This window comes from Kryptolebias marmoratus, linkage group LG22 (genome assembly GCF_001649575.2).
Source record: "Kryptolebias marmoratus isolate JLee-2015 linkage group LG22, ASM164957v2, whole genome shotgun sequence".
NCBI classification, from domain to species: Eukaryota; Metazoa; Chordata; class Actinopteri; order Cyprinodontiformes; family Rivulidae; genus Kryptolebias; species Kryptolebias marmoratus.
In genome coordinates, this window is record NC_051451.1 from 7,778,090 (window position 1) to 7,794,598 (window position 16,509).

The 16,509-nt window shown below is 38.3% G+C and overlaps 1 long non-coding RNA gene across 1 annotated transcript; it reads right to left on the minus strand.

Moving 5' to 3' along the window:
- Nucleotides 1-5,003: 5,003 nt before the first annotated feature.
- On the minus strand, nucleotides 5,004-8,064 carry LOC119616662. The gene is made up of 3 exons (XR_005232627.1): nucleotides 7,822-8,064; nucleotides 5,259-7,357; nucleotides 5,004-5,175 (listed from the first exon to the last, which is right to left on the minus strand). It is a non-coding gene; the product is annotated as an uncharacterized LOC119616662 (long non-coding RNA).
- Between the last annotated feature and the right edge of the window lie 8,445 nt (nucleotides 8,065-16,509).

Sequence of the window (16,509 nt, forward strand, 5' to 3'; positions counted from 1 at the left end):
TATTTTATTTTGATAGCTGCCGATTAAACTGAAAGTTACAACACTGACATGATTATATGAGTAGTTTTTACCGAGAAATCGATCAGAAGCGCTGTGAAAATGGTCAGATCCGCCGGATCCACCTCTCTGGCTGCAATGCGCGCTCCCAACACAGGGGGAACAGATTTTCACGGGGGAACAGATTTTTGCACAAGACCAGTCAACAATGACAGAACAGCGGCTCAATCACCTTCTGTTTCTGCATATACACAAAGACTTAACTGATAACATGGACCTCAGCAAAGTCTGCCGCAGCTTCTGCTTCGTGAGTCAGCGAAGGGAGGCATACTTCGGACAATTCTGAGCTCTGAAACTTATTGTCATCATTAGTCGTTATTAGTGTCATTAGGATGTAAATAGTTGAGCGACATACTTATAAATAGCCTTGGAAGAAATCTTTTTACTAATATAATGTTTGGTTATATGTTCCATGTCTGACAAAGTTTATGATGTTTTAATACCGAATGCTCTTAATTAGTTCCGCCGCACAAGCGTTTGTATATTCCTGTTGCTCAGATGTTGGATTATTCAATCTATGCCCGTGCACGTTATTTACCTGTGTTTACTTTTATTGTGGTCATTTATAAAGCTGTTGGTTGGTTTAACTAATTATCAATAATCATAATAATATATTGGAACAAAAAGTCATAGCTGAAAAAGCATTATTCAATTTTTATTGATGTTAGACGATGATTCGATGCATGTAAAATTAATAAGGTGACGAAACACTCCGGTGGCCCCCCCACCTAAAAAAATGAATCTGGCGCCACTGCACCAGCCCCCTATGACCTGGAAAGGATAAGTTGGCAAGACATGCTCAAGACTTTGGAGATAGCAATAAGTCTCTCATCCTACCACTGTCGGACAGGAACAGGATGCAATAGGCTAGGAGATGAGCAGGAAAATCATCTCTGACCCCTCAGACCCTGGAAACTGTATTTTTGGTTTTTTAAATCTCCTCCGATCTTGTAGAAGAACTAACCACCGTAAGAACAGTTTTTCGCACAAGCCATCACCCTTTAAAATAACTAGTCTCTGGTTTTACTTTTTATATTTTACATCTTACTTTATGTAATTAAACTATCAAATCATTCATACTGCATGCATCTTATGGACTCATCATAAGTACACTGTTCGTATACTGTGCAATATCTGTAAATATACCTTTGTAAAAAAGTTGTGTTTTCTGTTTTTTTTGTTTGTTTTGCATTGCAGGGCATAATATCTGACATCAAGTTTTGCATGCCAAAAAGGAGGAAGACCATCAAAATATTGAAGCATGATAAAAAGGAGAATCAGACAAACTGTTGAGCTGCTGAAATCTTGAATTCTGGAAAAAAATTCTAAGAAAAGTCAACAATCACTGTCTTCGGTTCCTAAACAATACATACTATAGTTCCCACAAGTCTTTACCGGAAAAGTTATTTTCCCCTTGTTGGTGGGTAAGCACTAGACAGTGATGGCTTCAAAACAAACTAAATCCAGGAATTTACTACTCCTGACCAATGTGCGAGGAAAAGATATATTCAGAAGATTGCTACTGTTGGGATCTACTCATATGAGGTGAAAAAAGAAGAAATGTCGGACGAGCCTAACAGTTTGCCACCCATCTCCTACTATGACATTGTTAACTATTTCATGTACGTGAAGAGTGCCTACGCATAGAGAAGATGTGTGGTCTGAAAGCAATAGATTCATACAATCAATGTTTCTGTCACAGCTCCGTCTGTTCATGCCACGCCTCTTGCCTCTAGTCATGCCACAGCCACGTAACTTCCCACTCCCAGTTCCAAGCCAGACCCATGTACCATGCCCATGTAATCATTGTCATTCGTTTCACCTGTTCAAGCCAGTATATATACTCACAGCTCCCAGTCATGCTTTGCCAGATTATTGAAAGCCTCACAGCAAGTAGATGTCCAGCGTTCACGTTTCGTTCATGCCTGATCTCGACCATTGCCTGTTCCCCGACCACCGCCTCTTGCCTGCTCCTTGCCTGATACTGGTTTGGACTCTGACCTCTCGTTACGGACCTCGCTACGCTCACCTGGACCTCGCCCTTTGGATTTGCCCTCTCTGGTTTTGGCTTCGGACTTCTGACTCTCTGGTAACGACCCCACGCCATGCCTGTACCTGGACTTTCCCTCTTGCCTCAGTCCCTTTCAGACAAGCCTGTCTGCATCTAGCCACCAAGCTAAGGAGGACTTACCTGTTCTGGTCCCGATCCACGACGGTCATGTGAGTGCGCAGTTTAGAGCTTCTGGTCCTGATCCTCCTCTTTCCATAATAAAATCCTTTAAACTTCGTTACTGTGTTGCGAATCTGAATCCTGTCAAGTCCTGCCTTGTCAGTTTCGTCAGATTTGTAAAGGCTCTCCGAAATCTCCATGTTAATAACAAAGTTCTGGCGACTGGCAGGGTAAGTAATAACAATATCATACATGTACGTGTAAGCATACCTTGTTGGCAGTGTGTTTATGGATAAGAGTCTGACCTACAATGGCAGCAGTGCTTTGTAACTATTATTAAACCATAACAATTTTTATTTTTGTGCCATTTGTTATATCACTGACAAAATCCTTTAACTTTTAATTTAATTCTTTAACCGTAACATTAGCTTTGGGGTTTAGCATATAGCATAGCTGCGTTATGTACGGTAGAGATGTTCTAAATCATGAAACCAGTAATTCTAGCACGCTTACAATTATACTCTAACATTAATTAACAGAACTTTTTTTTTTATGTTTACCAGAATAAAAGTAGTCCGAGCAGATTGTAGATGTCTTCAAAAGCTGATCCTGATCATTTTGAATCCAAACGTTAACTACTTGTAGATGTACAGTCACTGAGTAATTTCTGAAAGTTTCATTAAAAGCTGTCCAGTGATTTATGAAATATTTTGCTAATAGTCAGAGAAATGAACATGCACACACAGGCAATTACATTATTGCCTGACTTTTGGCAGAGAGCAAAAAAAAAAAAAAATCTACAAAAGTTCTCAACAAGCAAACCTTTGTTTAAATTGCAGTGGTGTGAAGGTTTGACTTTAGTGGCTAAACCAACAGAAGAAGGGTTTAGTCTTATCGTCTCCAGAGACACAAACCCTCCGACTCAGATTCACTTCCTGTCTTGATGTCCCACCACACCACAGAGATCTATTTGGACACTTAAAGGGACCTTCCACTAATCCTAGTCCTGAGCTTTTAAAAGCTTATGTAATTGAGACACTCATCCTGCAGAGCCTCAGGCTGTTTCATCCTCCAGATCCAGTTACAACCTCATACACATGGGAAAGGTTACCAAACCGAGATAAATCAAATCAGATTCAGTTTGTTTCTAAAAACAAATGTGATGCAAACAGCTGGGGGTTAACTGAATGATGTCATACTAGTTGGACTGCTGGATAATATCCTGAACATTAATTATACTGGAACCATCTTTCTTCCAGTGAAGGTGTGTTTCTGTAAATGTGTTTTTCTAGGTGTGTGTGGGGGCCTAAGGGCTGATGATTTGATAAGGTAGGCACAAAATCCTACACACTCGTTCAAATTGTATTGCTTTGATTTTAACTCTTATAGGTCAGAAACCAAGTTTTTTTAAAATCCTCTGTCATCTGCAGAAAATTACACTCAAATATTTAGCTAAAACCAACAAAAACAAACCCTATGAGAAAGTCTTCTCTAAGTCGAACTCTAACATTGCTTGATGGAAAGCATATCACCGTTTCATGCCAGAGTTTAAGACTAAGAGCATTTTTTGATGAGAAATGATGAAGTTGTAGTCATTTTGGTTGAACTTTTAAAAAAATATATTGTGCGGAATGTAATGTGATATCACGAGACGTTTTACTTTGGGTATGTTCTGTGAATAACTCATCTACTGCCATATTAAATTTAAACTCAATATCTGTAAAAGTGGCTGAGTTATAGCTAGTTTTGTGTTGACCAAAGTTGATTAGCTTTGACAGCCATCTTGAAATGAATAGCTCTAAATGTTAATCAGTTGTAGATGTCCATCCAATGATTACTTTTTGACCCTTATCTAATAAAATATATTTCAGATTCAAAAGTTTGGGTCAACTTAAAAACGTTTTTATATGCTGAGACACTATATTTCTTTTTTTGAAACATTGATTCATTTTCTTCTTCCCGGCCAAGGTTGGGTCACCAAATCTGAATGGTCCAGGAGGGAAACCCAGATATCCCTCAGTGACACTCTCCAGCTCCTCCTGACGGATCCCAAGGTATTCCCACATCAGAGAAAATAGACAACATAATCCTTCCAGTGGGTCTGCCTCAGGCTCTCCTCTCATAATGTGCCCAGAAATCCTTCTAGAGGGAGGCATCCAGAAGGCATTCTAATCATGCTTGAACCACCTCAATTGACTCTTTTCAATGAGGAGAAGCTGGTGCTCTTCCTTATTGCTCTACTCTGAGCTCCCCAGATGATGAATCTCCTCATCATATCTCTAAGGCTGAGCACAGCCACCATACGAAGTAAGCTCATTTTAAGTGAAGTGAAGTGAGATTTATTTATATAGCACTTTTCAGCAACAAGGTGATCCAAAGGGCTTTGTTAGCCGCTCGTATCCAGGATATTGTTTTTTTAGTCATAATCCATACTTCATGACCACAGGTGAGGATGAGAATATAAACAAACCAGTAAATCAAGAGCTTTGCCTTTTGGCTCAGCTCCTTCTTCACAATGACTGACCGAAGCAACACCATCATTATTGCAGTCGAGGCCCCGATCTGTTGATCCGTATCCTGCTATCTTTCATGAACAAGATCTTCACATATTGTACGCTTTTTCTTAAGGCAAAGACTCACCCTCTACCTAGGGAGGAGCATTTCACCCTTTTCTTAGTTGGGAACCATTGCCTCAGACTTAGAGGGGATGATTTTCATTCCAGTTGTTTCACACTTGGCTAGACATTGAAGGTCATGGTTTGTGGAGGCCAAAGAAACCACGTCATCTGCAAAAAGCAGAAATGTAACCTCAAACATATCAAATCAGACCCCTGTCAGGTTTTACCAGAATAGTCAAGAGCAAGCACACGGATGACAGACTGACACAGGAGACTGAATAAAGATAAGTGAGTTTATTTACAGTGCCAGGCAGGTAAACGGGAACTGATCTGGAAAGGAAGGCAACAGGGGAGTATCTGATTATCCTGAGAATGACGAGACTCAGCAGGTGGAGTAGGAATTGCTTTCTTACAGTGAGGTGGAGGTGAGAGGCAGCGGAGGAATCCAACGGTGACTATTTACAGGTGAAGTTGGCTCAACGGTGAGTATTTACAGGCACACAGTGAACGCATCAACGTGAGAATCCAACGGTGAGTATTTCCAGGAAGCGTTTGTTGGTGGAGAGGGTTTGGTTACCAGGTGGAGGCAGACAGACAGTGCTCGGATCAGACCAGGTGAGCGTCTCACAAAAACACCTTCCAGATGTGTCTCGCAGGTTTCAGGTTTTTGCAGGGAACAGGAACTTAAGAGGTACATAGAAGACAAAACTTGTTAACTTGAGGAGTAAGTTTATACAACTGAGGTTGGCCGATAAGCTTTTACCCCAAGGTGAGCAATGCTCCAGCGCTGATCTGATCTGCAGTCTTAAATACCCAGCATGCTGAAGGCTTGATCAGTTGCAGCTGGAGATGATTAAGGAGCCGACCAACAAGGAACCAGAATGAGCAACCGGGAAGCAAATTCACAGAATGCCACAACCCCTTCCTTTCCTGAACTACAACTTGAGACATTGTCTATAACCACTACTGTGGAGTTTCTGTAATGCATGTGGTCCGAGTGTGCATGACCCCAAAACCAATCAACAGGAGAAGGGTTTCATGACCTGTAGTTAGAGATTGCACAGTTTAAAAGCCAAAACAAACAGACCGTATGATTCAGTAGTCAAAATGATTTTTTTTTTTTCGCAAGTAGTCATAATGCCTATTTTATATCCAGAAATATTGAATGTTCTTTGCAGTCACTCATAATATGATATAATTTTGCATCCACACTACAAACAGGATCAGAGACTAGAGATTAGAGGTACCCTTGGTGGAGTTCAGCTTGCACTGGGAATGAGTGACTTTGTGCAGAGGATATGGACACATCTCTTGCTTTGGTTATACAGGGTGAATGAAGACTGGAACACCTGCAGACAGTCAGACTGGGTTGATGATGATGATGACCCCTGCTTAGCTTTTTTGGGAAAATTTACTTTAGAAGGAGCCTCCAACAGATTGTTGAATCTCAGATTCAGAATGGATGGTGTTGTGAAACAGCGGTAATCCTGGACACCACTTTTCTTTATAAAGTGCAGCAAAGTATTTGGTTCTCCTCCCTTCGCTTTTTGCAAGATTGTGAAAAGATAAATATGTATGTACAGTCAGTTACTCAAAATCTTTTCATCATTTTTGTTAGGATTCCTGTTTTTTGCTCTGTTCTCCATTAACCTTTGAGTTTAAGAGGGTGGTCTTTTCCTCTGGATGGTGCTCTGGATAGTGCTGCCACTTCTGGCAGCACCCGGGGCACCTGCCATTAATAAACCTTGATGACTTCAGGTGGTATTTAAGACTGAGCTGAACCACTACTTTCCGTTGGATTGTTAAACTCCACATACTGATTGTTCTTGCTTCAACCTGTGTAAATCCAATGTGTTTCTTGAAAAAGCAAGTGTTTAAAATTTACCTGCGCACCTTCATAGAATCCTTCATCTGCTCTTTGGAATTCTCAATAACATCTTTAGTAAAAGCTCATCAAGTGATCACTTCTGTCAGCATTCCTCAGAAGAAAGCAAGGAGAAGTCAGCTCAGCCTACCACTCTTCTGCCTCTTTACTCCTACAGACCACATTTATTGAAGGAACTAAATCCCAGTGAGAAATTACTAATGACAGCATTTCAAAATTAAACATAAATTCTAAATTCTGTAAAGTAGATTAATTAAGTTGTCTAACATGGGATTAACCATCAGCTAATTTTTTGTGCATCTAATTTTAAACTTCAGTAACCTTAGTTCAAATAACTTGGATTTGTGTGATGTAATAGCATTTTTTTTAAAAATCCAGTCATTAAATGTATGTTCTGCATGAAACATGTTATAAATTTTAAGAGTGATGCAAACAAATGGAAAGAGAACCACATTACAAACAGATGGTGGCATGTAGAAACATGATATACACAAAAATAGAATTACTCAGAGAAAAACAGAAGTACGTGCACACATAGTTTTACACTGCTTTTATTAGTGCAATAAAATACCAAATTATTACCTGAACATCTTTGTTGTTGATTTTTAACTCCTCGTCCTGCAGATTCTAAAAAAAAAAACATACAAAATTTGTGGGAAATGTGCCAATCAATCACGAATAGTGTGTGAAAACTTATGGTAGTAATACATGAAATCTGCAAAAATCTAATAAAAAAAACAGAAAATAATGGGAGTTTTGGTGAAACAAAGTGGTAAATCCCAGCCATGGCAACAGCAACTGTTCTTCTGGGTCTATATTACCCAGCAGGCTTTTCTTTCTTATATTTTTCCATCATGGCCGCCCCAAAGATTTTGTATAATTTCAAACTTCATGCCATCTCTAATCAGATCTTTTGTGTTCAGAAAAAATAAAGCCAAAAGGTCAGCATAAATCAGGATTTAAAGTCATAAAAAATAGAAATAGAAAGAAAAACAGGTTTTAGCCTGGAGTTTTAAAATAAAGTTCATAAACACTCTAAAATAAGGCTTTGTCTCAGCTTAGGTTATTACTGAAGGAAATCCCATACTTACTATTGGTCTTTATAGCAGAAAGCTGATGAACGTTGATATTTCAGGCACTGGGTCAGATGGCACGCTTCAACACTTCTTCAGGAATTTTCTAGTTACAGCTATTTTCCTCAATAAAAACAAAAGTCCAAATAATGAAACTTATGAGCCTTAAACTATCTGTGACTTCTCCAGACAAGCTGTACTCTCTTGGCAGCATGTTAGCTCAGGTGTGTGAAGATGGCAGTCGTCCTATCAGGCAGCAGATCGCAGATCAGCTGATAAACTCTCTGTGTGTGTGTGTGTTAGAGAGTAGAAAGTGGTGTAATGTAAACACTGGAAGAACTGTGGCTGCTGTCAGCCTGAGGCGATGCTGCTTTGACAGTCTGAACGTTTCACTTTGATCTCAGGCCTGCTTAATACGAGCATTTGTGTGTGTGTGAGTGTGTGTGTGTGTGTAGGGGTGTGTGTGCATACTTGGAGGTGTGCTGAGTTGATTTCAAGTGTCTTCTTCTTGTGTGTGTTTGTTACCCTTAAGTGCTGTGAATTCTCTGAATGTAATTACTGTAGATGCATGCCCCTCCGGGTCAAAGATGTTTCCTAAGGTTAGATGCCAACATATTCTGACAGGTAGGAAAATCTGCTTCAGTTTTACCTTGTGCAACCTGAAGCTGAGAGGATCTCACACACACATAATATCTCCTTCAGGGACCAAATGTACTGTATACATGATATGCGCACACAGTTCTTTTCTAAAAGTTCCAGTTTCTTTTTACTTCCCTTGCAAGTAGCCAGGCGTTCTTGTCATCTTCTAAAGTAGTATTGATAAATTGCTCTCCGGACTTTTTAAAGTGTATTTTTTTTGTACCTGAACATTTTTTACCTTACTCTGACCTATGACTCATTCAAACATGAAAAGGTTTCTAAGCTCATAAAATGAACCAGGGTTGTGTTGACACAAAACAGTAAAAAACAATTTTTAATTGGATTTTTAGGCTCTTTGTTTCTTTGTGACAGGCTTCTAACAGTTTGTTTTCTTTTCTTTATTTGAATTAAAGATACTTACCAAAGAGCTCCAACAAGGTTATTCCCCAAAAACTGGAAAGCTGACATACAGTCAATGATCAGCTGAAGGACGTTTGATTAGAGCCTTATCTGCTGGATGGAGCTAGTTCTTTATTTTAATAAAAATTTTTTTAGGCCCGACACTGTCATCACCATACATTGTGCTTCACTTGTTCAGCTGAGTTATTTTTTTAAGAAAATAGAACAATTTATTGCTATAAGCCAAACTTTTCGCTAAAAATAGCTGGTAGAGACAAAAATATTTTATGCTTGTCAAAATGTTTCTTTGCAGATATAACCGAAAAAATTGAAGTAAATCATGTGTTAAAAATCTGTACAAGCTATAACAAATAAACATTCATTTTGACATCATATGAATGTTAATATATTATACAAAGAAGATGTGTAGATACTTAAAAGTTTATATATTTAACTGTGTTTGTAGATACCCATTTGTGAATAAAAGTTTCCATTCACTCATCACTGGCATGAAGATCAGAATATGTTGGGGCTGTTTTAGTTTTTTGAACCTTTTCTCTTTTTTCATTATAAAATAATCAAACTGCATATAATTTCAAGGTCTTTAAAATACAAGAAATTAAAATTACAAAAATTACACAAATTACAATTTATGTGATTTTTTTCTTATCCACACTGTTTCAAATATATGAATACACTAACTATTGGTTTTATGTCCATCAGCTGCAGCTCTATCACAAGCTTTTTGTATCAGTTAACAAGCTTCTGGCATCCTTATGGCATATATTTGACCACTCTACTTAGTATAATTAGAGTTCATTTAAATTGCTTGAATATCTATCATGGACCTGGATTTTAAGAATGGTCCACAATTTTTTAATAGGGTTGAAGTCAAGGTTTTGGGAAGACCAGTCCAGAAACTTAATTTTAGCCTGATTTATCCAATCAGAAACCATTTCTGATATGTTTTGAATTATTGTCCTGTTGGAATTTTCAGTTGTGTCCAGGTTTAACCGTCTAGCTTTTGATGTTAGTTGAAGTTGACAAATTTGGAGGTAGACTTTCTTCTTCATTATTTCTTCCACAGCATGATGCTACCACTACCATACGTACAGTGTTCTTAGGTTTGAAAGCTTCACCTTGACTCCTCAAACTTCCTATTGCTGTAAAATTTACTGTGAAATAGCAAATCCACAACAAATTTTAATATGTGCACTCAATTTTGTTTGTTCAAAAGGATTTGAGTTAAATAGAAAAAGAACTTTTAAAAATTAATCAATAAAAGGATGTTTTCGTCCGTTAAATGCACGGAATTTCAATGTAATCAAAACTAAACAAATTGTTGTGAAACAAAAGATCAAACACAAAATGTTTGCACAAACTGGAGCAAAAAAAAATGTTGCTTTTTGTCCTATTTTTGTTAGCAAACTGTTTACATCACCCATTTTTTGTTTTTGCACAATGGTTTCATCTTGGCTTTTGCCCAGAAATCTTTGGTAGGGATCATCAATCAACAGAAATGAAAAATCTTTCAGCTCAAGTTAAAAAATGCTCCTCATTTCAAAAGCCTTTTATACTTTGTGACCTGCAGCAGCAGCCTGTTGAACTTCCTGTTCTGTTAGAAAGCTGCCAGTCAAGAAAGCAGCTGTCAGTTTACAGCGGAAGCTGCCGTTGGATATTTTACACCATCCTTTCAGGAAACTCAACACGCCTACAAGCAGCTGAGCAGCAGGAGGGAGAAGAGGAGAAAGTTTCCCCTCGTTCCCTGGAGACGAAGAAAGATGAATGAGCAACAGAGGGAAAATGTGCAGAGACAGGGGTGATAACAAGGTAATGTGGCTCTTTATATGGATGCACAGTGCTTGATTTTATTCATGTGCCCTTACTGATTTCTGTTATAATGTGCAGAAAATCTTACATAAAGGAAACATAGGTGGTTTGATTTTATTTTATTTTAGGGAAAAATTTAAGGGAAATTGTATTTAAGTTGTTTTTTTAGGGGAAAAAATTCAATACAGTTCTAAAGGTAACATTTTTGATGTTTGTGTGATGCATCTGCGAGCTGTTTTTACCAGGCGTTTATTGTTACAATAGCAATCACCTTCATTGCGTGCATGCATGCCAGCAATTTCACGGTTTAATTCCTGTGAACTGATCATTTCATACTCAATATTTATTATCTGAAAAATTCTTCCCTCTGTTCTCCAAGAATTCTTTGTCAGGGATTATTTTTCTTGTTCGAGTTACTGTTTGTCATCTGCAGCAGACTCCTGGGAAGTTTTGTGTGCTGGTTCGTCACTGCTGCTGATTATCCTTTTTGTTTCTTCTCACTTTGAGACAAGGGCTTCAGAATTTTGTTGTGCTTTTCGACTTTTTACTACTGACTAGAGAAAGAAGAACAACTATTCTCACAACTCTGTTTCACTTCAACATATCTGCCTTGTGTTTCAATAGGATGAAATACTGAGCTACGTGGCTGTGAGTGCCCCAACATTGCCTCTTTACATACCTGATACTCTGGCATACACAGAGTGATTTCCAGCAATAACAGGTTGATTTATTGGTCATGTTGAAAAATTCTGTAGCATGAACTTTGAAACACCAAATCCATCCATTTACTTTACCCAGTTCTTCTTTCCAGGTAACAGAGAGCTGGTCCCTATCTCCAGCAGTCATAGTGCAAGAGGTGGGGGACACCCTGGACAGGTTGCAAGTCCATCAGAGGGTCACACACAGACAGACGACCATTCATGCTCTCACTCACATCTAGGGACAATTTAGAGTTATCGGTGAACTTAACGTGCATGATTTTGGTCTGTGTGAGGAAACCATGCTACACTATGCTAACATTGTGTCTTACTGGCTCAGTATTGTGGCATACTTGTGGAGCCTTTAAGCATAATAGCTGTTGCTATTGTTAGACTGTGTTAGACATCTTGTTAAAATTGTGTATCAGTGCTATATTCTTTGTGTTCTTGGCAAACATACTGCTTAATTACTAGGTTGTTTATAACTGCTTAATTACTAGGTTGTTTTTATTGTAATGTGGTTGCTGCTGCGTACATATTGCATTCTTGGAGTATATGTGGTGTTGTAAAAGTAACAACAACAACTACACAATGTTCTTTTGGTACTGGTTGTGTACTGTGCCCATTCACATGATGTGTAACAATATATGACCAATATTATCTACTTGTCATTCATTCCACAAACAGGAACTTGGGAAAAACTGAAGGGAAAGTTCCTGTTCTGGGTTTTGTTCGGACTTTACTAGAAGATGAAGAGAATAGAAGACAAACTGCCAGACTGAGATCTGCCAGAGTAGAGCAATAAAAAGAGTGGCAAGCAGAAGATGTGGTGGGTGAGATTATGGCTCAATGCCGAAAAAAAGACTGACATTCAGACATTACTGCAGGCTCATAGAAGAACTAATTCTGCTGAATGCCACAGATACTCTGCAGTTACATCGCATGTCTGAACAAAATGCCAACAAAAGCAATAATTACATACTAACGCTGTAGTACACTGTACTATACCCATCAACCCGTCAATCTTGTTATGTACGTAATATACATAACAGGAGCATGTCATGAACTTTACAGCATATATGCCACAAGACAACTTTTTACATAATACAGTTTGGTTTTTCAAGTTTTTTTTTCTCAGATACACACAATTTCAAGCTACACCAACATACATGGTAAAATACAGAACAAGTTGTTGTGTGTTGGAGTTTCAGGCAGTAGTTGCATTAGCATCCTTCAACATTTCTTCAGAAATCTTCTAGTCATGGATGTGTTCTTGAATGAAGGGTTTATTCTTCTGTCTCAATGATAAATAATTAGTTTTTGATTCGTAGAAAGCTTTCATAAGTTCTGTCAGTATTTAGTGTGCTTAAAATCTGAGTTATTGCAACACCTGTTGCTGTTAAATTCTTAACATTTTTTTAAGAAAAAAGTGCCAAGTATGCTGATTGGCTTTTACTATCAACAATTTCTGTAGTTTAAAAATTAAATTATGAGATTTCACAAAAAAACACCAAGTCAGTATAGACTGAACTGGTGTCTCATGTTTGCAGCTTGGCAGAAAATAAGATTTCCAAGAATCATTGCATCATGTCAAACGATACAACTCAATAAATACCAGAAGACTGAGCAATAAAGATGAGAGAGAATGAGAGAGAAGGTAGGTAAGGTGAGGTGCACTGGGTTTGACCCCCAGGGCTGCCTCAGGGGGTGTGGGGCAAAACCAAGACTACCGGTGGTCTACTTCCTTATCTTTCAGGAGGAGCGCCCCGCTGAGCTGGCAGGCCGGAGTATCGGGTTCGGGCTGGGGCGAGGGGTCGCGACCTCAGCTGGGGAAAAAAAGGCTACTGTTCTGCTCCACTCAAGCCTTTAAAGAGACGGTTGTTTTCAGGGAGGAGGTGGCAAGTTTCATTCACAGGGAAGAAATGGAAAAGTTGGAAAACTTGAAGATGGGATGCAAAAGATGTCTTCAAGATTTGGGCATGTTTTTTTTCTATTTAGTAAAACATATAACATGCTTGAAATATTTTTATAGACATAAACCATATCATTCTTTAAAGTTTAAACTACATTTTATTCCCTATAAACACTCACTGAAAAGGTTCTGATTAAGCATGAAGATCTTTGTTGAAAAAGTGAAAAATCAAATGTAAAAGTTAGTTTCCTAATAAATGTTATAAAATCCTTACGGTATAACTTCTACTTTTTATTTGTTTTAACTGCAACAGGCATTAGTTTTTATTTAGTTTTAAGTTAGGCAAATTATCTCTCATTTATTATTTCCATCAAAAACCTATATAAATTTTTAAAAAATTTAAAATGCTGGCTTTTGATTTAAAACTGTATAAGTATAAAAACTACAAAGATGCTTCCAGTGGCTCATCGCCTGGTAACCACACGTATGAGTCTGTCACTCCCTGACAGCATTCTTAATCAGACAAGCAGACAAAACCTCAGGATAGACTCAAAAAGGCATAATGTAAAAACTATTGGTCATATTGGAAAAAAAAAACTCAACTTGGTGAAATTGGTAGAAATTTCACACATTAATTTTTTTTTTTTCTAGTTTCTCATTTAGGAGGTATACCAAGATAAATGGAGATTTCACATCTTGTTTTAAGGAAGACGTTTTGTGCTCAGATGCAATGGAAGTCAATGAGAATTTAGGTGTGCGCACTCTGCATTTTGCAGGGATTTGGAAGAAAACCATAAGTCTCATAGAAGTAGGAGACAAAAATGCCTGTTTGATATGTAAGCTGTATTGGAAGAGTAAAGTTTTTAGGAAAAGGTTTGCAATATGTTATAAAATATCAGTTCAATCATGTAAGGTTTGATTTTCTGTGACTCGTTCAAACTTTAAATGATGTTTGTATAGTGAAATATATCTGATCTACAGAGCCCTGAAGAGGGCTGGGTTTGCTCACTAATTTCAACAAAATCCAGATATTGTATGTAGAGAATTTTTTTTGTTATTTTTTTCTTCCAAATTTTTGTCTATTGTATGATGTACTGCTGCTAAAAGTCACAACTCACAGACATCAAAACCCATAAATACACTCAGGTGTAAGATTCAGATAATGTTAGCAGACACCTTATTGTTTTAAAAAAGGAGAAACTACACCTCCACTGTAGTACAAAAAAATCCCTTTACAGTTATCTGATCTTGCAAAGAGAATTACCAATTATTTTCTTTTTTGGCTATTTAAAAATACAATGTATATAAAGGTAGAAAACGTTTTGTTGTTTTGAGCACAAAACAACAAATGTTGGTAAATTGTTAACTGTGGTCCTCTTTATCTTACTTTGTGTTGCTTTGTGATGATGTCCAACAAGAGATGGGACAAATCTGCCATCAACACTTGCAGTGTCACCAAAGCTCCGCTGTGGCCTCGGGGTTGACATACCTGACCGAGGGAAATGACCACTCTATTACCTGAGTGTGTCCGTGTGTGTTTGGAGGTGGCTCTCTTTGTTTACTCTGATGAGGGAGTAAACAAAAGAAAGAGGAAGTGTCTTTTATGTAAAGGAAGAGTGCATTCACCGAGCCCTGCAGACATACGCAGGCACGCAGTGAGACCACCTGTTACACAAACACATACACGTCTTCAGTTGTCAAGAAGTGTCCTCAGGCTGTGATGGCTCTAATCAGACCAGAGAAAGACTACAAGTAAAGTTTACGAGCTGAGATGACATCCATGAAGAGCCATGGTGTTTATTCCTGTGGTTTAAGTTAAGGTGGGAACATAAATAAAGTATATTTTTTTCTTTTTTTTTGCCTTTTTTTTTTTGCCTTATGGCACTCATCAGGAATGAAAGTGCACTCCAAATGAGGCAATCCATCATTTCTGGGGTCCTGATTGTAAAATATGAGTTGAAGTGACTTTTTGTTTGCAACACCCCAATAATGAAAGCTGCACAAGATTGTGTGCTCAAAGATAAAGAATCTAAAAACACCATTTGATGATTTTCAGGAAGCAAATAATAATTATAGAACAAGTTCCAAAGGCTGTTTAGAAATTCAGCTTTGAAAGCAGTAATTGTGTCGAATTTTGTAGGAGTATGTATACTGACAATTTGTTCATGGCGCCAGCGATTTGTAGCATAATAGCAGCGATCCAGTTTAGTGATGTTCAGGATGTTTGCTGGTGCCCTCTTGGTCGGCAAACAACTGATGTAAAATAAGTACATACACTCTTGGTTGTGTTTCCAGAGGCACCACCAAGGGAGGACAATGCCCCCCACCCACTGAACAGAGAGTCCTAATTGCATAATCTATCAGTTAGCTACCATTTTCTGGATCAGCAGAAAGTAATCATTGGACGTACGTCTATAAGTACTTAACTTTTGGAGTCCACTCAGTTCAAGATGGCTACTGCCAATTCGTCCTTAATTGCAGCCAGGTAGTTGTTTCCCTAACCAAACTCATTTCCACAATTGGATCCTTCATCTGGTCATCTGAGGCCAAACTCACTTTTCACAAACTCTGATGATGCTTCAGCTCCACTCCTGTTCCAGTTCATCCTGACACCACCAATTCATTGTGGAGGTTTACACATCTTATTCCAGTGTTTGGGCAGTCCTCTCTGAAAAAGTTAAACCTGAAGGTAAATGGTAAGCACTTGTTTAGCGCTTCATCTAGTGCAAGGACCCCAAAACCCTTTACATTACAGTCAGTTATTCACCCATTACAATGAAAGCTACATTGTAGCCACAGCTGCCCTGGGGCAGACTGACAGAAGTGAGGCTGCCATTCCACCGGTACCACCAAGCCCTCTGACCACCACCAGTAGGCATGGCAGGTGAAGTGTCTTGCCCAAGGACACAACAGCTGATACAGACAGAGCGGGGTTTGAACTGGCAACCCTTCGTTTACAGGTCAAACTCTACCTGGGTGCATGTCTTTCTTACAACTACAACAGAAAAAAAGAAAGAAATTATGATGTAGGAAACTTCTAGCCATCAAACGGGCTTTAGAAGAATGGATAAATTGGTTGGAGGGATCTGAACACTTGTTTATTGTTTGAACAGACCACAAGAACTTGATCTACTTACAAAATGCATAACGTTAAAATGCTTGACAAGCCCACTGTTCTCAATTCATTTTTTTTTTTTTTTAGAAATTCAAGTTCATAAACACTTACCA